General features: G+C 40.0%; 1 protein-coding gene across 10 annotated transcripts in view; it reads right to left on the bottom strand.

Moving 5' to 3' along the window:
• znf592 (zinc finger protein 592) overlaps positions 1-20,150 on the bottom strand; it is a 195,129-nt gene extending 174,979 nt beyond the window's left edge. For 5 of the 10 annotated variants that reach the window (XM_072553160.1, XM_072553168.1, XM_072553164.1 and 2 more), the window contains exon 1: positions 20,056-20,135. The gene's annotated coding sequence lies outside the window, so the exon portion shown is untranslated. The other 5 variants (XM_072553161.1, XM_072553165.1, XM_072553167.1 and 2 more) reach the window with 4 other exon arrangements.
• Positions 20,151-21,086: the final 936 nt, after the last annotated feature.

Genomic DNA, 21,086 nt, shown 5'->3' with positions numbered 1-21,086 from the left:
TAGCCACGGGAAATGTAGGGTTATGGGGATGAGGCTGGGGTGAATGCTCTTTGCAGAGTCGGTTGGCCCAGACGCAATGAGCTGAATGGCACTGTATGAATTCTATGAGATGATCGGTAGCATTGATCGATTTGGTCTACTCCAAACGTTAGGTTGGTTGGGATAGGGTCCAGCCCTCAGAAAATCATACTGAATGACACGCAAGTGGTCACTCCCAAGGAGACAAGGAGCCACTCATGGTAGATATTTACATTCAAACGAAAACAGTTGATCTATTTGAATATTCTACATCAATCTGTTTTGCCAAATAAAGCTTTTCCATTATTTGAGCTTTGTTCCCTTGTAAGATGAATTGATGTAGATCTCCTGCATCCATCTCAGTTCTGGACAGCTACTGCATTTTTCAACATTCAATAATACCATACTTTCTTAATGGAAAATCTTCTTTCCTTTTTCCCCACAAAGTGTAGTGAAATTGTTATGGCACCAATCTAATACATAAATTCAAGATTTAAAAATCAAACATTTTCTCTTAAGTTCCCCTTTCTCTTGTGAGCACTGTTGAAGATGATATTTTTTGACTGGGCTGAAAACCAAATTCAGGTTGCTTATTACCGTCAAGTGGGTACACAGGAGGGATACTAAAAGAACAGCTAATTCATTGTATATACTTCGATACCAGATGTCTGTGTTGTACTGATGCTAAACACAGCTGTGTGTACATACTTGACATCCACCAGGGAACCTCTTCCATTAAAAATTAAACTTGTATAGCTTGGCAGTGAAGAAGAGAAAGGACGGGAAACTGACTGTAAAAAAAATGTAGTTTCACACAATTCCAATTATCTTCATCCTGAATGTTAATCAATGGGGTTTGACCTACTACAGAAAATTTCTCAAAAAATTCAACTAAATAGCAAAGATGTCATAATTTAGCAGATCATGGTTCATTTTCAGTTCCATCAACAAGCTCATCCCTCAGTTCTATCACCTTGCAAATGTGAATTTGGCTATGTTTGCATTTAGTCCCTGCAGCTTTTCTTGATCAGGTCAGTAGTCCATTTGACCAGTTACCTTCCCTTTCTTCCTTGCCCTTGCATGACAGTCATGTTAAAGAAATCCATTAATAAGTCTCTCAGATATTCCTGTCTTAAAAATTAAATAGCAAAAATTAAATTCTAGGGATTCACACCTTCTCCACATCAAGTACAAAGGAAATTCAAGCGACACACTCCTAGCCAACACTCTCATTTGGATGCAATAACTGTTTGACTTTCAAATTACCAGTTTAATACTTGACTGGATTTGGTGTGCTCCCCAAACTTTGGCCTTGAGAGTTTACCTGACATAAACATTCCACGCTTATTTGTTATGCCTTCAATGATCTGTGCCCTAAAATCCAGATTATCCTCTTTAACTTGCTTTCTTTAAGGTACTCATTAATGCCAATGTCTTTGAACACATTTTTAGTCATCTGATCATGTGGCTCCATGTCATATGTTATTTTAAATGCTGCTGCAAAACACTTTGGGAAGTCTTATTATATTAAAGGTTTTATTTAAATACAAATTGTTGCTGAATAACACTGTTCAAGCTACAACATTTCTGCAACACAATTCCATATACAAGTACATAATTTATTTTGAAGTGCCCTGTGAATTAATTATCTAAGCAGGTACATTCATCTAATTCTGATTTACAACATTTGCCTGTCCACTTCCACTTTGCAATATTCAATTATTTGATAAGTTTTGCATTCAAAAACAGCAGGGGACACAGAGATGCTAACTATTTTCCAATAAATAGGACAGATGCCACCATTAATATACAGTGAATGCTTGCAGACTGTTCAACTGTTACTGACAGCGTCAATCCAATCCTGTTGTCTGTATCTCCTCCATCTGAGAGTTGCTGGATAACAAACGGAGGCTGGAATCCCAAGCAGTTTTTGATGTCAAGTATGGAAGCCTAACCATGATCAGATTGTACTACAGAAAGATGTTTGCAGGATATATGGCTAAGATAGTCACTGAAAACTCCAATGCACTGGTTTTATCATGTAAAAAAGCAAAAGAAAAAAATGTTTCCAATCAAAATAGAAAACGCTGATGGAGTGACTTGAAAATCACTAATTTACTTCCTGTCCAAATATTTACAACTTACTACATCATCAACTTTTTATAAGGTCCCTGTATTCTCTAAACTCTCACTTCAATTCATTAAAGAATAATTTTGAAAAGGATACCATGCAACTAATATATAAAATGGGCAAAACTATGGCAGATGGAGTTGAACGTAAGCAAGTATGAGATTATCCATTTTGGACCAAAAAAGGATAGATGGTATGTAATTAAATATAATTGATATCCAAAGAAACTTAGGGATTCAGGTGTACAGATCCGTAAAATTCCACAAACAAGTGCAGAAAATAATCAAGAATAGCAACAGAACGCTGACCTTTATATCTAGAAGACTGGAGTACAAGGATGCAGAGTCAAGATTAAAGTGGTGCTGGAAAAGCACAGCAGGTCAGGCAGCATCCGAGGAACAGGAAAATCAACGTTTCAGGCAAAAGCCCTTCATCAGGAATGAGGCAGGGAGCCTCTGGGGTGGAGAGATAAAATCGTTTTAGCTGCTTGATCAGATGTGCTTTTCCAGCACCAATCTAATCTTGACTCTGATCTCCAGCATCTGCAGTTCTCACTTTCCCCTACAAGGAGTTTATGCAGAAAAACCCCTGGTTAGATCCTATTTGATGTACTGTGAGTAGATCTGGGCATCTTGGAAAGGATACATTGGCCTTGGAGGGAGTACAATGCAAGCTTACAAGAATTATATTTGGATTTCAAGGGTTAAGTTATGTGAAGAGATTATACATATGTATGTATTTTATCTAGAATTGAGAATAGTGATCTGATTGAAGTCTTCAAGGGAGAGAGGGTAGATAAACTATTTCCATTGATTGGAAATTTGAGCATTAAAGTCAGACCATTCAGGAGAAATATTAGGAAGCACTTCTAAACGCAGAAGGTGGTAAAAATTTGGAACTCTCACAAATAGCAGTTGATGTGAAATCTGTTGTTAGTTTTAGATCTGAAATACTTTTTTTTGTTAAGCAAAGGTATTAAGGGATATGGGCCAAAGGCAATATGAAGCTAGGCTACAGATCAGCCATGGTCACAGTGAATGGCAGAACAAGCTCAAGAGCCTACATCTGTTCCTATACCTGACTCTTATAGGCTTCAAATAATGATACTGTTTTACACATTGACAGAATTCCTTAGAAATTAAGGACCCAAATGCAATTGAGATGGGGTTTTAATTAGCTACAATTCAGATTTAGTTTACACAATATTAATAACAACTGTGACACATAGCATGTCCTGTGACATTCGAAAGAAAATCATAAACACATTACTATTTTTGATTAATCTTCTAGTCTTTATTAACTTACACTTATATAGTACCTAAATAATTGTAAAGTGTTCCAAGGCACATTATAGTTGTGTTACCAAACATTTGAATCCAAGTGATAAAAAGCTAATTTTAAGGATTGTTCAAGGAAGAAAGGGCATAGGGAGGTGGAGGGGTTTCGGAAGGAAATGCCACTGCTTTAGAACCTTGGCAATTGAAAGGACAGTGAACAAGAATGTAAAGAGTATAACTGGGGACTCACAAGGGACAATAATTTGAAGAGCAAAAAAACTAAGATAGTTGCAAGGCTGAGGCTGGTTAAAGATAAAGGGAAGGGTGAGGATGGGATGGGATTTGAAAACAAGGAACAATGAAAACCTGAACACAGGAGAATAAACATAAACTAGAACAATAAGATTAATTATCTGCATTACATGACAAAAGCAGAATGTGCTCCAGAGATAGTGTGCTATGACAAAGCTGCTGACAATCACCTATCCTTGCCCATCCCCCAATTCCAGAAACACTCACTTTACTAAAAGGCCTACTTATTAAAAAGAAACCATGCAAGTTTTCTCGACCACAGTTTTTAAGCCATATCATTCAGCAATTGTTTAAACATGGCTGTTTCTTTTAATAAAAACAAAACATTTGATGCTCTCCCCTCCTGGAGCTTATTAAATTGGACTAATTAAAGCAGTCTGCATCTGCCTCAAAGTCACGGCTAATGGCAAATATTGGTCTTCTATCTGCTCAAACACTTTCCTGCGTCAATTCAAACCCTGCCCACCAACCCCGCAAACAGCCAAAGAAAAGTGCATTCATACCTAATTCTTCAAATGTGCAGTCTATAGGATGTGGTTGCAAGAAGAAATTCTATCATCTCTCTCTATTCCGTTTACCCCCAGACAGGAGAGCTGTCAGTCAACAATGAACACTCAGCGTGCCTGCTCCTGGCCTCTCCCAATCGACAGCCCACAAAGGAATTGCCATTCTAATTGCTGCCCATAATCTACATAATTAATTGAGAGATACAACCACATTTGCAGATCCTTTGCAAACAAAAAAAAATGGTGCGGCACCACATGGTTCCTGCAGAAAAGCAGAGGTTGCCAGAGGGAGTTTCAGGTAGGTAGATAATATCAAAAATGACTCATGGTGGTGAATTTTATGGACAGCAGCAGTCTGATCATTTGTGTTTTTGTCAGTTCACTTCTGTTAATGTGGAAGACTCAATAAATCAGTAAAATAGACTTAATTTCATCCAATTTAAAATTGAAACAAAATGCTGAGATTATTCCGCAAAGGTTTGGTGAAGCATGTCATTTCCAAGATTAATCATGAATCTTGAGAGAGACTGTTCATTCAGCTGATTCTCAACTTGTTCTAATTTCTATTTAATGTAAGACTTGTTACCACCCAATTTTAAACAATATTTTTAACTGAATGCAAATGTAGCATTTTCATTTATCTAAGTAATCTAATCAAATGTAGAATTTTCACTTAAGTTAATTGATACAGCTTCTTCCAAAATTAATGTTTAATTTTCCTTAAACATGGGTGTATTTTGATGGTCTTGGGACATGATTTAACTTGTTGCTACTACTACAGAATGCTTATATGCATCGTCTCAGCTTCATCTGTTCCCAAATGCAGTCATTGTAATAAGGTCAATCATTGTACATCATTGAATATGCAGTCCCTGATTGGTGCAGTTAATCTAGTCCAATCATGGAACCCTGGCTGACAAAAAGACGTGTGCCAGGATTTGAAGTTTGTCCTCATCTCCCTGAAAACTGGTTAAACGGTGGGGTTTGGGGTTGGCTTTGTTGCCCTTTCCCCTGTATATAGTGGGGTTTATTTGTGTGAACTGCTGCTTTCTGTTATTGTTAACTGCATTTTGTACTGTTTAATAAAGTTTTTTAAAAAAAGGTGCCAGGATTTGATGTTTGTCCTCATTTCCCTGAAAACTGGTTGAACGGTGGGGTTTGGGGTTGGCTTTGTTGCCCCTCTCCCGTGTAAATTGCTGTTTCTCTGTATATGGCTGTTAATGTTAATTGTTTATTAGTAAACTGTACTGTTTAATAAAATTTTAAAAAAAGAGATGTCCAGAGGCTCTGGCACTCAGAGCTGACTCTGAAGAGGCAGTATGAGAGTCAAGGACTCTTACAGTCAAAAACTCAATCATACAGCATGGAAACTTTCACTATAACCAGTCCATGCTGACCATGTTCCCAAACTGAACTAGTCCCACTTACCTGCACTTGGCCCACACTCCTCCAAACCTTTCCTATTCATGAATTTATCCAAATGTATTTTTTACTGCATCCACAAATTTCTCTGGCAGTTCATTCTACACATGAACCACTGTGTAAAACAAATTGCCCCACATGTCCTTTTTAAATATTTCTCTGCTCATCTTAAAAATATGCCCCCTAGTTTTAAACTCCCTCTCTCCAAAATCCCCCCACCCTTCCCCCTAGAGAAAATAGCCGTCATTCACCTTACAATGCCCATCATAATTTTACAAATCCAATAAGGTCCTCCCTCAATCTTCTGTGCGCCAATGAAAAAAGTTCCAGCCTTTCCAGGCTATTTTTACATCTCAAACCCTCCATTCCCAGCAACATCCTGGTTAATCTTTTCTGAACCCTCTCCAGTTTAATAACATTCTTCCTACAACAGGGAGACCAGAACTGTACACAGTACTCCAGAAGAGAGCTCACCAATGTCCTGTATAACCTCAACATGACATTCCAACCCCCATACTCAAAGGTCTAAGCAATGAAGGCAAGCGTGCTGAACACCTTAACCATCCTTGCTACCTGTCAGATGCAAACCTAAGGCACCCTTTATTCTTATCCAATCATTGGTACAAATGACAAACCCTGCTGGTCACAGGCATCCAATCCAAACAAAAACCCTCCACCATCAACTGTTGTTTCTTACCATAAAGCCAATTTTGTATCCAATTGGCAACCTTAACCTGAATCCCATGTGATCTAACTTTACTAATTAGTCTACCATGCGGAACCTTGTCAAAGGCTTTACTAAAGTCCAAGTAAACAAGTCTATCACTCTGTTCTCATCAATCTTTTTGGTTACTTCATTAAAAAAAACTCAATCAAGTTTGAGACACACAACTTTCTGCACACAAAACCATGCTGACTATCCCTGATCAATTCTTGCCTCTACAAATGCGTGTAAATCCAATCTTTCAGAATCTCCTCCAACAAGTTACCCACCACCGACGTCAAGTCGATAGTTTCTGGGCTTCTCCTTACAGCCCTCACATGGGGGCCTTTGACAGCTTCAGGAACACCAATGCCAGACAAGACTCTACCAGGGCAGCTGGATCTCATAAAACATGAGTTCCTTGATAGGGGCTGTTAAGCTGGTTCAACTAGGGAGCCATGGCTGATGGCTAAAAAGAGGGGTGTTTGAGATTGTCACTCTGAAAGCTCACCCTGAGGAAGCAGTATGAAAATGAAGGATTCTTAATGTGTAAATAAAGGGTTTCACAAATGATGTTCCCATATCTTTCCATCTTTTGCTTTTTCCTCCTCTTTCACTGTATTCTAGTTCATGTTTCATTTAGCTTTATTTATTTACTTTTTGACTCATGTAATTGTTCTCCCATCATCAGACCTGGATCACAATTCCCAACTTCTCATTTGTTACCCTAGCACACTGGCCAATTCTTGGTCTCTGTATTATGGTCCACCTCATCTCAACAAAAAGCCTTGGATGACTAAGTGTGAAAGCACATATTGACAACCTAATAGGTTATGGTGTCTTGAAAAACACGATTAGCTGACAAATCATCCATGTTCTAGGAACATAGGAGAATAGGAGCAAGAATACACCTTTCAATCCCCCTCCACCCAGTCTCTAAATATTCTTTTAAGAAGTTCCAATGTGAACACTTTGAAAAATAGTTTAGTTGATACATGCAACAGATGATGTGTCATGGAGACCAAACAGCCTTTATTCCTGATATACATTTGAATTAGCCAATCTTTGAAGTGCATTGGAGAGAGGGGCACCATGGCTGTCAGTGAATAAAAGCATCAGCTCTTTGTCACCATCCAGAACCTCCACCTGACCCAGAATTTTCTTTGGCTGTGAGAAACAATATAATTAAATATTCTGCAAACACTGCAATGGCTATTTTTTTAAATAAAGGATGGATAGCTGGTTCAGGGATGTTTATGCCCAAGCAATCAGCACCACAGCAGAAATCATCACCAGGAAGGAAGTACAGCAGTGGCAGAAAACTGGAGGTGGTAATGGCTTCTCTTCATCTCTTCAAAAGGAGACATTAACTCCTTTCTTGGTTATAATTCCACTATTTTGAGTGTCACTAAAATACCCATTCTTCATTTGAGAGAAGTGACAAATGTCAGTAAAATACTAGAACTGTCCATGTCCAAATGTAGCAAGAACTCCGGAAAATCCAGGCTTGAACTGATAAGTGAAAAAGTAATAGGTGCGCCATACAAGTGCCAAGCAATGACCTTTCAAAAACATTTCCAAGACATTTCAAAAAGCAGAGAATTTCACCATAGCCTCTTGACATTTGATGGAAATACCACTGCAGAATCCCCCACTATCAACATCAGCGACCAGACTTTGAAATGATCTAGCCTTATAATTACTGTGACTATAAGAATAGGTCAGAGGTTAGGAGTACTGCTGTGAGTAACACACCTAACTACCCAAAGTCTGTTCCACCATTTACAAGGTACAAGTCAGGAGTGTGATGGAATTCTCTCAGTTTACTTGGATGAGTGCAGCTGCAACAACACTCAAGAAACTTGACACCATCTAGGACAAAACAACCTACTTGATTGACACCTTATCCATAAACATTTGCCTCCTTCATTACTGGTACAGAGTAGTTAAGACTTAACAAACAATCCAAGTCTTTTTCAATATGTAATTTCAGTTACATCACACTATAAACTTTTGCTATAAATTCTATGTCTTACAATCTTATACTCCCCAATCACCTGATGAAGGAGCAGCGCTCCGAAGGCTAGTGCTTCCAAACAAACCTGTTGGACTGTAACCTTGTGTTGCGTGATCTACAAGGTGCTACAGTAACTTACCCAGGCTCCATGGACAGCACCTACTAAACCCACAACCACTTTAATCTAAAAGGTAGCAGGTACAAAGAAACATCTCTCCAAGTCACTCACCATCTTGACCTGGAAATATGTAATTCCTTCAATGTTGCTCAGTAAAACCCTGGAATTCCTTTTGTAACATCATTATGAGTTTGCCTGTACCAAATGGATTGCAGCAGTTCAGAAGGCAGCTCACCACAACTGTACAAGGGCAACCACAGATGCAGGTAGTTGTCCAATAATGCTTGTTCATTAAACACGATTTGCTTATAATGTGATTGTGAATTGCCAACTACGGTGTTAAAGGAGAACTACAAGTAGTCAATAAATACTGGTGCATCCAGCGACAAACACTCCCACGAACAAATGAAGAAAAAGCTAAGTCAGCATTCAGGATTCTGTATCCTTCATCATTTCTTCCTTACTGATATCCATGCATGTTTATTCTGGTCCCTTGATAATAGTTGGTAGGCAGAATAGGTAACTATGATAAAATTTTAAAAAGCTGTGGAGGATTAGAGACCCAGCAAATCTTTAGGGGAGGCCACACAAATTGAAAAAGGTGTGAAAAGGCAACATGAGATCTTTGGCTTTACTGATAAAAGCATGGAGCAGTACTTGGTCTTCTAAACTTCAGAGGTAGTTATGACAGATCATAAAAATTAGAATTGTTGTCTCTAGAATTTAGAAGGTCATGGGTGATCTGACTCAACTCTTCAAGGTATTAACAGGAAAAGGCAAGGTAGATAGATACGCTTTTGCTAAGCAAAAATATTGAGGGATATGGGTCAAAGGCAGTAATGGAGTAATGGGCTCAATTAGAGTCATAAGAGTTATACAACATGAAAACAGATCCTTTGGTCCAACTTGTTTATGCCGACCAGATATCCTAAACTGATCTAGCCCCATTTGCTAGCATTTAGCCCATATCCTTTTAAACCCTTCCTATCCATCCTATTTATGTACGCATCCACATGCCTTTTAAATGTTGTAATTGTACTCGCTCTACCACTTCCTCTGGCAGCTCGTCCCACACACCAGAACCACCTTCTTGAAAATGTTGTCCCTCAGGTCCCTTTTAAATCTTTCCTCTCTCACCTTAAACCTATGCCTTCGAGCACTCCCCTACCCTGGGGAAATGACCTTGGCTATTCACCCCATCCATGCCTCTCATGAATTCACTAACTCTTATAAGATCACTCCTCAGCTTCTGTCGCTCCAGGAAAAAAAATGTCCTAGCCAGTTCAGCCTCTCCCTACAGTTTAAACCCTCCAAACCTGGCCATATCTCAGTAAATCTTTTCTGAACCCTTTCAAGTTTAACATAATCTTTTCTATAGCAGGGAAACCAAAATTATACGCAGTATTCCAAAAGTAGCCTAACCAATGCTCTTTACAGCCGCAACATGACATCCCAACTGCTATACTCAATGCATTGACCAATGAAGGCAAGCATGCCAAATGCCTTCTTCACCACCCTGTCTACCTGCAACTCCATTTTAAAAGAACTATGCACCTACACCCAGAGATCTTTTTGTTTGGCAACACTCCTAAGTGCCCTACCATTAAGTGTATAATGCCCTGGTTGCCTTATCAAAATCAAACACCTCACATTTATCTGAATTAAACACCATCTGCCACTCCTTGGCCCACTGGCCCATCTGATCAAGGTCCCATTGTAATCTGATATAACTTTCTTCACTGTCCACTAATCAGTAATTTTGGTGTCATCTGCAAATTTACTAACCCTACCTCTTGTATTCATACCCAAATCATTTATGTGAATGACGAAAAGCAGTGACCCCAGCACCAGTCCTTGAGGCAAACTACTGATCACAGGCTTCCCATCCGAAAAACAACCCTGTACCATCACCCTCTGTCTCGTACCTTCAAGCCAATTTTGTATTCAATTGGCTAGCTCCCTCTGTATTCAATGTGATCTAACCATACTAACCAGTCTACCACGTCGAACGCCTTACTGAAGTCCACACAAACAACGTCTGCTGCTCTGCCCTGATCTGTCTTTGTCACTTCAAAAAACTCAACCAAGTTAGTTTAGACATGGTTTCTCACACACAAAGCCATGTTGACTCTCCTTAATCAGTCCTTGCTTTTCCAAAGGCATGCAAATCCTGGCTCTCGGAAACCCCTCCAACAACTTACCCACCACTGATGTCAAGCTTCCTGGTCTATAGTTCCCTGGCTATTCTTTGCCACCTTTTTAAAATAATGGCACTGCATTAGCCAATCTCCAATCCTCCAGCACCTCACCTCTGGCTACTGATGATACAAATATCTAAGGAGAAAATGAGAACTGCAGATGCTGGAGATCAAAGTCAAGAGTGTGGTGCTGGAAAAGCACAGCAGATCAGGCAACATCTGAGCAGCAGGAGAATCGAATGGCTTATGCCTGAAACATTGATTCTCCTGCTCCTCAGATGCTGCCTGATCTGTTGTGCGTTTCCAGCACCACACTTTTAACTACAAATATCTTAGCAAGAGGCTCAGCAATCAGTACCCTAGCTCACACAAAGTTCTGGGATAGACCTGATCAGGTCCCAGGGATTTATCCACCTTTATGCATTCTAAGATGTTCAGCACTTCCTGTTCTGTAATATGGACACTTTTCAATATATCACTTTTTTCCCCCCCAAGTTTTCCCTAGCTTCCACATCCTTCTCCACAGTAAATGCTGAAGCAAAATATTCATTTAGTATCTCACCCCACTCTTGTGACTCCAGACACAAGTAGCCTTGTTGATCTTCAAGGTCCCAATTCTCTCCCTAGTTACTCATTTTCCTTTAATGTATTTGTAGAATCTTTTTGGATTCTTCTCAACCCTATTTGGCAAATAATTCTCACACCCCCTTTTTGCTCTCCTGATTTCCTATTTAAGTATGCGCCCACTGCCCTTATAGTCCTCTGAGGATTCACTCAATCCCAGCTGTCTCTCCCTGACATAGGCCTCCTCCTTTTTCTTGACCAGAGCCTCAACTTAGACATTCAGCATTCCCTAAGTGTATCAGCCTTGTCCTTCACACTAACAGGAACATACTGTCTCTGAATCTCAATTATCTCATTTTTAAAGGCCTCCCATACTCCAACTGTCCTTTACCTGCAAATAGCATCTCCCAATTAACTTGTTCTTGCCTCATACCATCAAAATTGGTCCTACTCCAGTTTAGAATTTTAACTTATGGATCAGTTTATCCTTTTTCATAACTGTTTAAAACTAACAGAATTATGACCACTGGCCCCAAAGTGCTCCCCCACTGAAGCCTCAGTCATTTGCCCTGCCTTATTTCCCAACAGAAGGTCAGGTTTTGCTTTTTCTCTGATAGGTACATTCACATATTGAATAAGAAAATTTTCTTGTATACACTTCAGAAATTCCTCTCTATCCAAACCCTTAATACTATGGCAGTCTCAGTCTATGTTTGAAAATTTAAAATTCCCTCCCATTATGAACCTATTATTCATACAGATAGCTGACATCTCCTTACACATTTGTTTCTGAAATTCCTGCTAACTACTGGTGGGCCTACAATTCCAACAAGGTGATCATCACTGTCCTATTCCTCAGTTCCACCAATATAACTTTACTGGATATTCTCCCAGGTGAATCCTCCCCAAGTACAGATGCAACGTATCTGTGATATTAAACAAAGATATCACAGGTGAGAGTGAAAAAAGGATTTGCTGTAATAGTATCAGGGATGAAGGAATTCAACTTAGGAAAAAGTTCAAAATGCTGGGACTGTTGTGCACTAGCCATGGCATAGCAGGTAGCAGGTTCAAGTCCTAGTGCAGGACTTGGGCACAAAAATTATGGCCTGTGCAGTACTGAAAGAGTGCTACATTGATGAATGTGCTATCTTTTGGTGTAGATGTTAAACCAGTGCCCACCTGTCTGCTTAGATGGAAGTAGAATGCAATCCAGGAAAGTATGAGGGAATGCATTTAGAGATGGCAAACAAGGCAAGGAAAAATGCAATAAATAGTATGATATTGAGAAGTGTAGACGAACAGAGGAAATTGCAACGCATAATCACAAATCCCCAAAGGCAACAGGACAGGTTTATTCATAAGCATATTTTACTTTATTTTATAAGCTGTAACATAGAACGTGAATAGCATTGTGAATTATATAAAAGGCTAGTTAGGACCCAGCTGATGTATTGCATAGTTTTAGTTACTGCACTACAGAAAGGATGTAATCCCAGAGAGGTGCAGAATAGATTGCTTGTACTGGAGAATCTTAGCTACTGGGAAAAGTTGGAATTTTGGTTTGGAACAGAGAGACTGAGGGGAGATTTAATTAAAGCATACTAAATAATGAGGGGCCTGGATAGAACAGAAGGAAGAAACTATTTCCCTTAGTAGACAGGTCATTAACCAGACAGCACAGAAAAAACTAAGTGGTAGAAAGATTACGAGGACATTGAGAAGATCTTTTTTCACCCAATCTGGCACTCACTGCCTGAAAGTGTTAGAAGCAAAGCACCTTACTGCATTTGGAAAATATACTTTGATAAGCAATGCTGTAACTGACAGGGTGAGAGACTAAGAACTAGAATGTGAGGATCAGGCTGTATTGCTCTTTTTGGTTGGTACTGACACAGTGGTTTCAATGACTACGTGCAATACCATGAATGTTCAGCATTTTATGAAATTGTAGTTCATTTTCTCTTTATTAACAGGAGAGGCTGAAATACCAATGGTCATCGGCCTGATCATTGTTCCAATTTCATAACAGATGAAATCTGGGACTTTCCCGCCTTCCATTATTTAACTGCTCACTGCATTAATCAGTTATGCTACTGGGGCAAAATGAAACTTTAATAAAAATAATGTGTAATTAAGAGGAAGATGTTCAGATAATGTAAGTCAACATTTAATAAATGCCGAAGTAGTCATCCTGTGAGTTTTTAATTATTTCCTATTCACATCTTTGCCCACCAACTCTGAAGATTAATCTTTGATGCTTCCCTGCAATTACACATTATACTCCTCATAGCCTGCACAGTGTAGACAACAGTTAGTTTAAAACCATTTCTACATGAATACTGATTAAACATTTCAAAATTGCCCTTTCAACCCATGAACTTACTGTACACTACCAGAGAGAGTAATCCTTACTGCAAAATAGCTCAGTGATTAATAGCTTGGCTGCTAAGTCAGTGAGTAAATCTCATGATACGTCACTGGGGTTGTTGGTATGTCAGCCATGGTTCATTTAGCAGCACATTCTCCTCTCAGCGAAGATTTCTGGGTTTAAGCTTCATTGACACTCCAAAGTAAAGTGGAAGGATAACTGAACCAAAAACAGAAGTTGCTGGAGAAACTCAACAGGTGTGGTAGCATCTGTAGGAAGAAAACTGAATTAATGTTTTGAGTGCAGTGGCTCTTCATCAGATGGTGCCAGACCTGCTGAGTTTCTCCAGCAATTTCTTCTTTTGTTTCAGATTCCAGCACCCACAGTTTTTTTAAAAAATTATGATGGAAGGATTACTACAAGGTTTATAGGTGCGGGGTTTTGGCTAAAATGCTAATCTTAGGCCATATCTGAACAAGTGAAAGTTAATGTTCCCATGATTTTCCTGGTGTCCTTGCAACATTTCTCTTTTAGTCAACACCAAAATTGATTCTCTGGTCAATTATCGGATCTGCTGCTTGTTTACAAATTAATTGTAGCTATATTTCAAAGACCTCCCATTTATAAGGTTCCATGCACAGCATCAGACTTCTTCACAACTTTCCATAACCAAAGAAGCATTTATTTGCAAGTTAATCACTATACCAAAACAGTGAACTGGTGCACAGCAGGGCTCCACCACACAGCAATGAGATAAACTACCACATAATCTGCAATTGTAATGTTAGTTGAGAGATGTATATTACCTAGGATGCCAGGAAAACACACTTGTGCCACAGCATTGTTTACATCCACTCAGTGCAGCCTGGATCTCAGTTTATTGCCTCACTGAAACACATCTACATGCCATGAACGACACTGATGCCTGAAGAAATATCAGGATCTCAACCTTTGCAGTGGAATTTGAAAACATGATGTGAATTGGACACAAAAGAAATTCAATGACTGTGAAATGTGAAATATTTTATGGGGCAGCATGGTGACTCAGTGGGTAGCACTGCTGCCTCAAGCTGGGTTCAATTTCAGCCTGAGATGATTGTCTGTGTGGAATTTGTATATTCTTCACATGGCTGTGTGGGTTTTCACTGGGTGCTTCAGTTTCCCCTCCCAGTCCAAAGATGTGCAGATTAGGTGATTGGATGTGCTGAAATTGTCTATAATATTCAGCGATGTGCAGGGTAGGTTGATTAGTGTTGGGAGATGTTGGGTTATGGGGATACAGTAGGGGGCTGGGTCTGGGTGCAGACTCAATGGACCCAACAGCCTCCTTCCACACTGTAAAGGTTGAATGGTTCAATAGTTCAATATAAACGCATGTTCTTTCTTGCTGAGTTATACAAAAGTGTCCCATGGTGGGTGTTTGTTGAGTTGGCTTAGCTGTGTGCTAAATGCAGCCTGTCAAATTCACTGTCTGGGCAGATATGCCTAAGGGCTTTTGCCCGAAATGACGATTTCGAAGCTCCTTGGACGCTGCCTGAACTGCTGTTCTCTTCCAACACCACTAATCCAGAATCTGGTTTCCAGCATCTGCAGTCATTGTTTTTACCACCTAGATATGCCTAACAGCAAAGACAAAGAATAGCATCTGGATGGGGTTGCTGAATGTTCACTTGCATCTATAGAATCATAACCCAGCACTAGTCAGTTCCTCCAAAAGAAGAAAAAACCTTTATCGAGGATTAAGGTCTTCTAAAAGACTGGCTCACATCAAAACATGCAGAAATTTAGGAGTAGGACATTTATCATAGCAAATGAAAATAATCGAGAGAAAATGTGGGCTAAAATGGATTGTAACGAAAACAGAACAATAGCTAGGCAGGAGAGTATTACAGGACATCAAAGGTAGTATAAATAGTACAGTTGGTCCTTGTGCCCTATAGAACCAGGCCAAAAGCAATTCAAATGATACTGAGACTGCAATTTAACTCTTTATGGAAATACTACATAATTAATGGATCATAGTCAAACAAGCTCTCTGCTCACCACTTCTCTAGAAATATTTTTGGAACACAGGAATGCTCACTGAGCTATAAACATGATCACAGCCAAATACATACGGCCACTGCTGATTCAGGAACTACACCTGAAACTCCTGTATCTCTACAGATTCTGACAGCTCTGCTAAGAGTTTCCAACATACTCTATCTTTGTTTGATTATTCCCAGAATCTGATTTTTTGGGAATGATGACTTCTCTTGTTTAACATTCTCTTACTTACATGTGTACAATAAACTGAATGAATCAATTCCAAATCAGAGTTCTGCAGTCTTGCCACGTCCAGTTGTGAAAACTAACTAGAAGAGGAGAAGCCACCATAAATATCCCCAAACTCAGTGATGGAGGAGTGCAGCACAAATGACATTACAACATCTTCAGCCTGAATATCCTCAAGTATCCTGCACTGGATACTGCAAAGGCTTTGGACCCTGACAACATCCAAACTATAGTACAGAGGACTCTCCAGCCAAAGTTAGCTGCATTCCTAATGAAGATGTTCCAATATAACTTCAATACTGGGATCTCCACAATAAGGTGGAAAATCACCCAGATTGTCCTGTTCACAAAAAAAGACAGCATAAATCCAAACCAACGAATTAGCAACCCATCGGTGTATTCTTGGCCATCAGTAAAGTGATGGAAAGCACTGCTGACAGTACTATCAAGCAGCACATACTGAGCAAGAACCTGATCACTGATGCCAAGTTTGGGTTTCGTCAAGGCTATACAGCTCCGCATCACATCACAAACTTTGTTCCCAACATGGACAACAGATCTTCTTTTTGTATTACTTCATGGGATGTAGACATTGCTGGCAAAGTTCAGTATTTACTGCCCAAATATAATTTTGTTGGACTGAGTTGTTGGGGAATTTCAGACAGCAGTGAATGGTCAACCATACTGCTGTGAATCTGGAGTTTCATGCAGACCAGACTGAGCAAGAATGACAGATTGCTAATGAATCAGATAGGTTTTTATGACAAACAACAATAGTTGTTATGGCCGTCATTACTGGGATTAATTTTCAATTCATATTTTTATTAGTCAATTAAATTTGAATTTCTACTAGTTGCCATGAAGAACTCAAGGTGAGGTGAGAATGACCGGCCTTGTCATCAAGCACTTGACCATCTAAATTTACCCTATGTTCCCTTTTCCCTTGTCTGGCTTCCTCTTAAATGCATCCGTACTACTCACTTCAATCATTTCCAGTAGTACTGAGTTCCACATTCTTACCACTCTGAGTGGAGTAGTTCTCTTATTGGATTTCTTGGTGACTATTTTATACTGATGATCTCGAGTTATGTTTTGACCCATAAGGAAAACATTCCCCCTGTATGCACCCTCTCAAAACCTTTCATAATTTTTAAAGGCCTTTGATACTAAACACCTCAGCCTTTTATTTCCTAAGCGAGAAAAACCCAGCTTGTCAATCCTTTCATATACATCCTTCTACCGTACATCCTCTTTACAATGTCAACCAGAACTGTATGCAGTACTGTTAAATGTCCTCCCAACAAGGTTTGGAACAGGTTTAGCATCACCTCACTACTTTCAATTATATCCCTTAAAAATAAAACCTAGTGGTTGTTTTGCTTTTTCTAAATTATCTTGCTGATCTGTGACACAATGTTTTAGTGATTTGTGTATTTGCACTCAAAGATCTCATTGTTCCTTTATGCCCATCTAGACTTCCACTTTCCACGTGATGTGACCTCATTTTTTTGTACCAAAACATAAAACCTCACTCTGCAAAGACGAGTCACTGTAGTTGAAACATTAACCCGGTTTTTCTCTCCACAGGTGTTGCCAGACCTGCTGAGTTTCTCCAGCACATTCTGTTTTTGTTACCTCACACATATCTTGAATTTAATTTGATAAACATTTTGCCTTATTTGGCAAGGTAATTTAATCTGCTTGTAATTAGTTGCCATTCTCCTTTGTATTGACCATTCTACTTAATTTGGTGTCATCTGCAAATTTAGAAAAAATTTATTTTTGATTCCATAGTTCACAATGTTAATGTAAATTGCAGTGGTTCCAGTACTGATCCTCATGGAACATTACTTCCCACCATCTTCACTATGTTCACTATCATTCTTCACTATCATTCTCTGTCTTCAGTCTTGAAGCCAGCTAATAATTCATTCTGGCATCTGTCCCCCAATTCAACACTCTCTGGCCATATTCATTAGTCTGTTACGGGCACCTTATTAAACGGCTTTTTGAAAATTCAGATAAACTACATCTGCTGCATTAACACAGTCTCTGTTACCACTTCAAAAAAACCTCAATAAGCTCACTTTAGCAAGATTCTCTCTTTTGAAATCTATGTAGGCATTTCATTAATACGTTTCCTACTTCTAGACCTATTTTATCCTTGAACAGGGACTATCTTACTTTACCAATGGTATTAAGTTGATTGTTTATAACTTCCTGGACATGCTCTGCACTCCCCCCAACCAGTTAGGTATACTGGCTATGTGCACCACATCTATTTCTAATAAATTATTCAATATGAGTAGTAATACCTCTAATTCTTCCCTAGATTCTTTTAGAATATGTAGATCCAACCCATCTGGATCTGAGATTCTGTCTTCTTTGAATATTTTTAGTTTATTCAATCAATAACATTCCAAATTTTTAATTGCACTTATCTCATTATTCAAATCATTCAATTTTATTTCTGCCTGTTATATGTCCCCCACTCTTCGACTTCAAACTCCAGCACCTGCAGTCCTCACTTTCTCTGTTAAATCTGCCTGGTAAATTACTTAATATTTCTTCTATCAGTACCTGTGATATTATCCTGTCAGTTCCTAAATGGTCCTACTCCCAATACAGCTTCATTTATTTGTAATATATTCCTATAAAACATTTTACTATTTTGCGTTATGTTCCTTAATTTCATTGCTCGCCTTTACCATTTTTTTGGCACCTCTTCTACCTTTTGATATTTTGTCTTATTAGGTGGTCCTTTGCTGGTTTACTACTCAATGTCTACCTGTTTCTTAACCCTCAGGTGTCCCTGTCTGTCTTTATTCACCTAGCTGGACCTATTAATGCTTAGTTTTAGTCTTTTCTTGTTGTGGACTATGAGTTCTATTTTTGTCTTGGCACATCCCTTTTTAGTACGATCATAATGTTAACCTGTGTGCTGGAAAAGCATAGCAGGTTAGGCAGCATCCGAAGAGCAGGGAAGTCGATGTTTCCGGCATAAGACCTTTGTCTGGAATGGCTGATGAAGGGCTTCATCATTCTTGATGAAGACTTATGCTCGAAACATCAACACCCCTGCTCTTCGGATGCTGCATGACCTGCTGTGCTTTTCCAGCGCTAGCTACACCTTTTGACTTTCAGGGTGTGCAGTCCTCACTTTCTCCCATCATGTTAACTTGAATGAGCTACTAGTATCTACAGCTACTTAATTCTATGTAAAATTAAAACAATTAAAATCTTTCATGTCAAAAGCAAAATCCACAAGATTCATCCCATGACTGGTGCATTTTTATGAAGGTAGCCCCCAGGATTTTTCTTTTTACCATTTATGAATGAGGTAAATGCTCGACAATTGTACCATTGATAACCACAAGCAGCTCAGGGTAAAAGGTAGGCTTTGACACATAATTTAGAAAGTGATCAAGTAGGCACACTGTTCTAACTAAGGTGCACATGAACATAACTGACATCACATTATGACAAACGCTGCTCAACACGCAGTGGGCACAATATACCCTCTTCCTACATGAGAAAATATTTGACATATTCAAATTCCATTCTGCACACAGTGTACCCTCTTCCTCTACCTTACCCTCTATTTACAGGAGAAAATAATTTGACAAATGGAAATTATTTGCTTTAAGGAAAACAGACAAACCTTTTGGCGCACCTCAATTGTGATAATTTTAGCGGGGAGGTGGGAGGGGGGCGTGGAGACGGATAGGGATGTAGAAAGATCACTAAATTTGCACTTGGGCACAAAATGATCTGGAACGTTCAAGAAATCAATCATGGAGTCAATAAGGCAGAGAGGCAGCCATGAAAGCTGACTGACACTCAGAAACTTGCTTAAGCCACAGAAAGATGTTCACTCCACCACCCACATACAAGTTCCCACAGAGACAGGAGATAGAGAGGCCTGTGGAAGGGAGTGGGAGATAGAGACACAGTCAGATCGGGGGGGGGCTGAGGGATGGGTAGTGACCCGAGCCCAGTGCAAGGCCCCATTGTTTGCCCGGTTGGAAATAACCGCAGGCCCTTCACTCTCACTGGGGCTGAGAGAGGCCGCTGACACGACAAGCTCACACTCACAAAGACACGATCAAAAACACACACACTCACTCACTCACTCGCCAGTTACCATTTAGCTCCCCGTTCGTCGGCCCGCGGACATCGCTTGGTCACGTGGTTCCTGCCGAACCAGCATTCCAGGCCGCCAGGGGCCGTGCGTGCCCCCGCACGTACGGGCGACGGCGTGCACGCATCGCCTGTGCTCCCGCCCGCCAAACGACCGCACCTGGTGGGTGCGCGCACGGACGGAGAGGCGGGGTCTCGCGGGGCTCCGAACTGGGCCTGCGCGGCGGGCTCGCATCGTTGGCGGGAAACGGGCGGACAGCAATTTTGCTGTAGACGACTGGTGTAATTATTACAAATTGTATAATTATTAGAAAGATGGTTATGATTATATTATGATTATTTATTACTGTAGCGGCGGGATTAACTATTCTGCAGCTGAGGAGAGGCGCGAGGCGGTGACTTTTCCTCATGATGGTTGTCAAAGCGCTGAGTGTTGATGGTTTGTATTATATAGAGTCAGAGATGTACTGCATGGAAACAGACCCTTCGGTCCAACCCGTCCATGCCGACCAGATATCCCAACCCAATCTAGTCCCACCTGCCAGCACCCGGCCCATATCCCTCCAAACCCTTCCTGTTCATACACCCATCCAAACGCCTCTTAAATGTTGCAATTGTACCAGCCACCACCACATCCTCTGGCAGCTCATTCCATACACGTACCACCCTCTGCGTGAAAAAGTTACCCCTTAAGTCTCTTTTATATCTTTCCCCTCTCACCCTAAACCTATGCCCTCTAGTTCTGGACTCCCCGACCCCCGGGAAAAGACTTTATCTATTTATCCTATCCATGCCCCTCATAATTTTGTAAACCTCTATAAGGTCACCCCTCAGCCTCCGACGTTCCGGGAAAACAGCCCCAGCCTGTTCAGCCTCTCCCTATAGCTCAAATCCTCCAACCCTGGCAACATCCTTGTAAATCTTTTCTGAACCCTTTCAAGTTTCACAACATCTTTCTGATAGGAAGGAGACCAGAATTGCACGCAATATTCCAACAGTGGCCTAACCAATGTCCTGTACAGTCACAACATGACC

The sequence above is a fragment of the Chiloscyllium punctatum genome, chromosome 33, assembly GCF_047496795.1.
Source record: "Chiloscyllium punctatum isolate Juve2018m chromosome 33, sChiPun1.3, whole genome shotgun sequence".
Taxonomy (NCBI): domain Eukaryota; kingdom Metazoa; phylum Chordata; class Chondrichthyes; order Orectolobiformes; family Hemiscylliidae; genus Chiloscyllium; species Chiloscyllium punctatum.
The sequence above is the reverse complement of the archived record's forward strand: the minus strand, read 5'-3'. Positions and strand labels throughout refer to the sequence as shown.